Source organism: Xenopus laevis, chromosome 3L, assembly GCF_017654675.1.
Source record: "Xenopus laevis strain J_2021 chromosome 3L, Xenopus_laevis_v10.1, whole genome shotgun sequence".
Classification (NCBI taxonomy): domain Eukaryota; kingdom Metazoa; phylum Chordata; class Amphibia; order Anura; family Pipidae; genus Xenopus; species Xenopus laevis.
The window spans coordinates 39,445,241-39,451,240 of NC_054375.1; the positions used below are offsets into that span (position 1 = coordinate 39,445,241).

General features: G+C 41.9%; 1 protein-coding gene across 1 annotated transcript in view; it reads right to left on the bottom strand.

The window, feature by feature from the left end:
- spdl1.L (spindle apparatus coiled-coil protein 1 L homeolog) overlaps positions 1-4,508 on the bottom strand; it is a gene marked incomplete at its 5' end in the record, with an annotated part of 28,479 nt that extends 23,971 nt beyond the window's left edge. The window contains 1 exon segment of the mRNA NM_001095839.1: positions 4,372-4,508.
- Between the last annotated feature and the right edge of the window lie 1,492 nt (positions 4,509-6,000).

Genomic DNA, 6,000 nt, shown 5'->3' on the forward strand with positions numbered 1-6,000 from the left:
GAGAGCAGTGAAATCTAGAAAGTGCTGAATGGAAAGTAATTGTCTGCCCCGCCTCTAAGCTTTGATTGACAGCTGCAATTTTCAAATGAGCTTACAACAGCTATGAATGCTTAAATAAAAAATAGAAATTGGATTTCTTGTTTAACTTGAAAAGGAATTTTATTATACAGATTTTTGTGTCTGGGTGACAGGTCCACTTTAAGTCACAGAAGAAATAATAACAAATCGCTTTAATATTCACATTGAAAAAAACACACTTTCTATATATTTTTCATTGCACAGGCACACAAGTCAGCCAGTTCAACCCACCTTGATTTAGTTAGCTCCAGTTAGGAGAGAGAGCTGCATCTATGCGGGATATGTTTAGAGGTGCTTGCATCGGATTATTGATTTATTGTGCAGAATAATTCCTATAATACATGCAGAGAGGCAAGCAGAAGAGGCGAGTCCCACAGCGTCAGTGCTTATGTCCTAGGAAGCCTTGTCATTAGCCAAGTACCACAATGCAAACACCCACGTGACATACAAAGCGCCCCTTGGGAAACGCCGGTCTACAGAAATGTCACTGGCTGTAGAATAGCAGTGGCCATTATAGTGTGCATCAAGGCATTTACGAAGCAGCAATACATCAGTCATTTGTATAGTTGTGGCTTTTATGGCTCTTACATAGGCTTTTTAATGCATTTTTGAGTGCACCTAAACCCATGAGCTACTTAATAATTCCTTCTAGTTGCACCCATGAGTATTCTGATATGCATTTTACAATAGTAAATTTTTAATGCCATGTTGCATTTCCTTGCTTCTGATACAGGTTTATAGTGTATTAAAATATATAAACTCGTGCTGAATTCACAAATGCACTTATTTGATTTATTTATTTTTTTTAATTATTTCCGCAAATATTTTAACAGACGCACAAACACCTGTGTGCAAGGAGGGCCTCTTAAAACAGAAAGGTGTTCATATGTTCACATTATTCAAAAAGCTCTGAATTATGAAAAGGCCATCTGATTTATTTTTTTTAAATGTTTCCATTTTCTCTGTAATAATACAATACTATCTTGTACAGGTATAGCATCAGTTATCCGGAAACCCATTATCCAGAAAGCTCAGAATAACGGAAAGGCTGTCTCCGATAGACTCCATTATAATCAAATAATCCAAATGTTCAAAGATTATTTCATTTTTTCGCTGTAATAATAAAAGAGCGCCTTGTACTTGATCCAAACTAAGACATAATTAATCCTTATTGGAAGCAAAACCAGCCTAAAGGGTTTGTTTAATGATTACATTATTTTCTAGTCTTTAGGTATGAGGATCAATATTTAGGAAAGATCCATTATCCGGAAAACGCCTGGTCCCAAGCATTCTGGATAATATGGTCCCATACCTTTACTTGATAGTAAGCTTCATGAAGCCATATTGGTGGCAAAACAATACTGTTGGGTTTACTTAATGGTTAAATATTTTTTAGCAGACTTATGGTGTGATGATCCAAATTATGTAAAGACCCGTTACCCAGAACACGTCAGTCACGAGAATTTGGGATAACATATCTTGAACCTGTTCAAGTGTTTGTATTTGTTTCTCTGAGCAGTAAATAAACCGATATTTAACCAGAACCTCCTACTATTTTAGCTGAATGCTAAGAATACATTCATTGCATGTATTGTGTCCTCAGTTCACTGGTGATCCAATTGGGTTTATTTAATGGTTAAAGGAGTTTTAATAGACTTAAGGTGTGGTGATCCAAATTATGTAAATACCCCTTATCCAGGACACCTCAGGTCCCAAGCATTCCAAATAATAAATCCTGTACAAGTGGTTGTATTTATTTCCCTAAGCAGAACCTCTTAACTATAATAAGTTTAACTGAATTCTAAGAATACAGTCATTGCTGCTCACTGGATGCAGAAGTTATTTTCTCTGAGATGACTTATCAAAGCTAAATCAGTAAATCGGGAGATACTTAGGTAAAAAAAAAAAAAAAAAAAAAAACAGATATGCCCTTAGGGATAAACTAAGCTTATAAAGTCCTCCTCATTAAGAGATACATGGATGTAGGACTGATCTACAGCACCGCTGAGCTCATTACTGACAATGCAGGGTTTACTTAAATACAAGTGGTTAGTTGATCACTATATGGACTATAATTAACCCAAGGTAAACACTTAAAACCAACTTAATCTTATTCATACATATTGTAATTATTCTTTTTTCCAGCTGCAATACCATACACTTCTTGCCCCAGAATATAGGAAGCAAAATTAGGAATCACTGTGACTGAAACTCTCTCCATTATATTGAGTAAAAATTGGATCACTCTACCCTCCAAGCCGCCACTCAAACATATCCATATACGTATTAGAGGTCACCACTAAACAAAGTGCTGTCCGATGGATTTTAAAATAAGAAAAAAAAATAAATAAAAAAAAACAGCTTTGCACAGACACATATTTATGGGCAATATAACAAATTGTATTTTCACTGTGACACTTTTCCATGGAATTGCTGTGATTCCATAGTCATTAGCAACTGCTGTGATTAATGCACAGAGGTGTGGTGATACTACCCTGACTTTGGGATGCCCATAGCAATTATTTGCAAGCATTCCTGAAACGAGTTCCGATTCATTTGTATTATGGCACAACGCAACGTCTGTATTATGGCCACTAGTTAGCGGAGATCACACACACCCACCTCAATTTTACATCCCCTGATTTTAAGTTTTCCCTCATTTTACATTGTTGTTTTGTGGTCACACCTATATATTATGCATAATCCATTTCCCTGATTTTTTTTCTGGTCCCCTAAAAACGTTAAATTGGCAGGATCGGATTTACATAGCGGGCACCCCTAGTCCTACTGCCGTTCGTCACCCCTATCCCATCACCTTTTTCATCATCGGGACCAGAGCAATGGGGATTGGCGCACAGGAAATTTAAAAAAAAAATCGTATTTCCCGTGCAACCCCAGTGTTTTTGAACCAATGCGGGTATGGTTGGGCAGCATGCCACCCCCTAAAATCTTGCTGCCCTAGGCCCGGCCTTGGTGGCCGTTCCACAAATCTGCGCCTGTAAATCGGGGTTCTATTGTATATACACACAGGTATGGGATTTGTTATCCAGAAAGCTCCAAATTACAGAAAGGCAGTCTCTTATAGACTCCATTTTATCCAATTAATCTAAGTTTATAAGAATGTTTTTCTTTTTCTTTGTAATAATATAACAGTACCTTGTACTTGATCCAAACTAAGATACCATTAATCCTTATTGGAAGCAAACCCAGCCTATTGGGTTTATTTAATGTTTAAATGATTTTCTGGTAGACTTAAAGGAGAATTCAACCCTTACGTTAAAAAAAAAAACTCTGCCCCCCCCTACCCTACATAGACCCCCCTCCCCGTAGTGTTAACCTAAGCAAATGCTGCTAACAATTGACTTACCCTTCGGAGCAGATTCAAGCATCAGAGTTTATCTTCTTCTGTTCGGTAATCTTCGGAATGAGACCGGCGTGGCGATGCATGCAGAAACTCACGAAAATTGACGAAGTGCCGGTCTCATTACGAAGATTAACGAATCGGCTGAAGATGGGGCCCGTGAACTCCGATGCTTGAATATGCACCAAGAGGTAAGTAAAACATTAGCGGCATTTCCCCCGCTGGGGAGAGGGGGGTCTATTTAGGGTAGGGGTTTTTTTAACATTAGGGTTGAATTCTCCTTTAAGGTATGAAGATCCAAATTACGGAAAGATCCGTGATACAGAAAAAACCCAGGTCCCAAGCATTCTGGATAACCTTCCTGTGTGTGTGTGTGTGTGCGTGCGTGCGTGCATATATATATATATATATATATATATATATATATATATATATATAGATATATATATATATAGATATTTATAATGTATGTGCAAACAAGTATTCTGATTGAAGTTCCTGCTTTTCCCCCAAAAAGGTATTTTTCACACTTCCCAGATCCCTTCAAGGAGTCCTCCGCCTAAAAACATAATGTAATTAATTCATTGTAATTCAAATCAACTTTAATGTATCAGCCTGGCTTTTTATATGGTCTGCACTGCTGCCTCTGACTCCTGAAACACTGTTGAAAGCTGCTCCAATTAGAGTCAGACCCAGGGTAAAAAACAAAAAGCGCCGTCAATTGCATTTCTAAATCCCCCTGAAACCACTGATTATATAATAATGTGTATTGTATATTGGAGAATTGTGCTTGCTCTTTTTACTGTGCAAAATCTAGGTCTTGGGTGGAGGAGAAACTGCTGCAGATTAGTACATATTACACACATCATATTTACGTATATTTTTTCTTGAATAGGAACTGTGAAAAAGGGATAAAAACACAGAAAACTCACTCGGTTAAAAGAGCGGCCGCGTAGGGTTGAATGTCACCTGCTCGCCTTCACCTCCTTCTGCTGCTCCGCCACCGCCGCTTCTCACTGTTTGAATGAAGAGACAGCCCGTCAGTTCTCGCGAGAATCTGCGATTGCGCACCACCACCAGGGACTTGCGTTAAACCGGAAACGGGTCAGCGGTCAAAATTATCGCTCCAAAGGAGGGGGAGGGGTTGGTGGCTGAGTGAAAGAGGTTGTGATGCTGTAGCTGTTATAGCTTAGCCAGGTCCAGACTGAAGCTCAGAATAGGCCCCTGGCATTTAGGGTATACAGTCAATACAGATGGCCAGCTATCCCCAAATTGTGGCATCTGCAGGACCCAAATCATGACCAAAAATATTGGCTAACAATAGCACCAAGGCCCATTCATCAGGCAAGTTCTATGCTGCCACCCAACTGCAGCTGATAATAGTAATAGTATGGGGAACTACTGTACAGCAGACCCTGCAATGTGGGAGCTCTAGTGTGTCAGATTTCTGTGGGAAGTGAGCGCCGTATTGGCGCCTGCACAGTTGGAGTCTTCTGGTTTGTGGCAACTGCACATGCGCCCGAAAGTGCACCTTGCCAAAGGGAAGGAAGAGGACCTGAAAAAATCTAAAGATGGCGCTCATGAGCTTCACTGCGCTTACTCTGCGCCTATAAGCGACTAAAGGATTAGGGGCATTTATAGGTGTTATCACCTATGCAGGGGGGAACTGGGTAGAGTTGCCACCCGGCCGGTATTTTACTGGCCTAGCCGGTAAAACACCTGCCAAGGCCGGGGCCGGTATTGCAAATTTACCGGCAATTCAATTGCCGGTAATTTGAAATACCCTTTAAAAAAAGCCCCTGGCCTGCCCCCAATTCGAAAATAACTTACCTTTTTTCCAGCGCTGTGCGATGTAGCTCTGCCCCTTTTAGCGTCACACCGCGTGGCTCAGCCCCATTTTAGCATCACGCAGCATAGCCCCGCCCCCTTTTGGTGCCTGCCCCCCACTGGCCGGTAACAATTTTTGAAAAAGGTGGCAACCCTAGAACTGGGTAGGGGTGTAAGGTTCTGCTGGGATTTCATCCTGGGACCCACTGGTGACGGGCTGCTTGCCCTAAGTACCGGGCCAGAAGTGCAGCCAGCATTTTTGTATCTATATTTCTACTGGGTCCCATCTTACCCCAGCATCCTGATTGGTGGGTTGGGGTCAGCCAATAAGGGCTGACCCTGCTCTATATAAGGCCAGCAGAGTTGGGCAAGGCGCCCTAGGCAACCTAGCCAGCCACAGCGCCGACTGGGTGCGCAAACATGCGCACGATCAGACGCTGCCGTGAGAACAAACCAGTCCTGTCCCTCGCTCACTCTATCCAGTCTTGTCCCTGTCATTCGCCCGCTCCGTCCAGTCCCGATCCTTGCTCACTCCATCCTGTCCTTTGCCCACTCCTGTCTTGTCCTTTGCCTGTCCCGTCCTGCCCCCGTCCTTTCCTTCGCCTGCTCAGTCCTGTCCACGTCCTGTCCTTTGCCAGCTCCGTTCAGTCCTGTCCCCGTCCTTTCCTTCACCCACTCCGTCCAGTCCTGTGCCCATCCTGTCCTTTCTCCACTCCGTCCTGTCCCTGTTATTC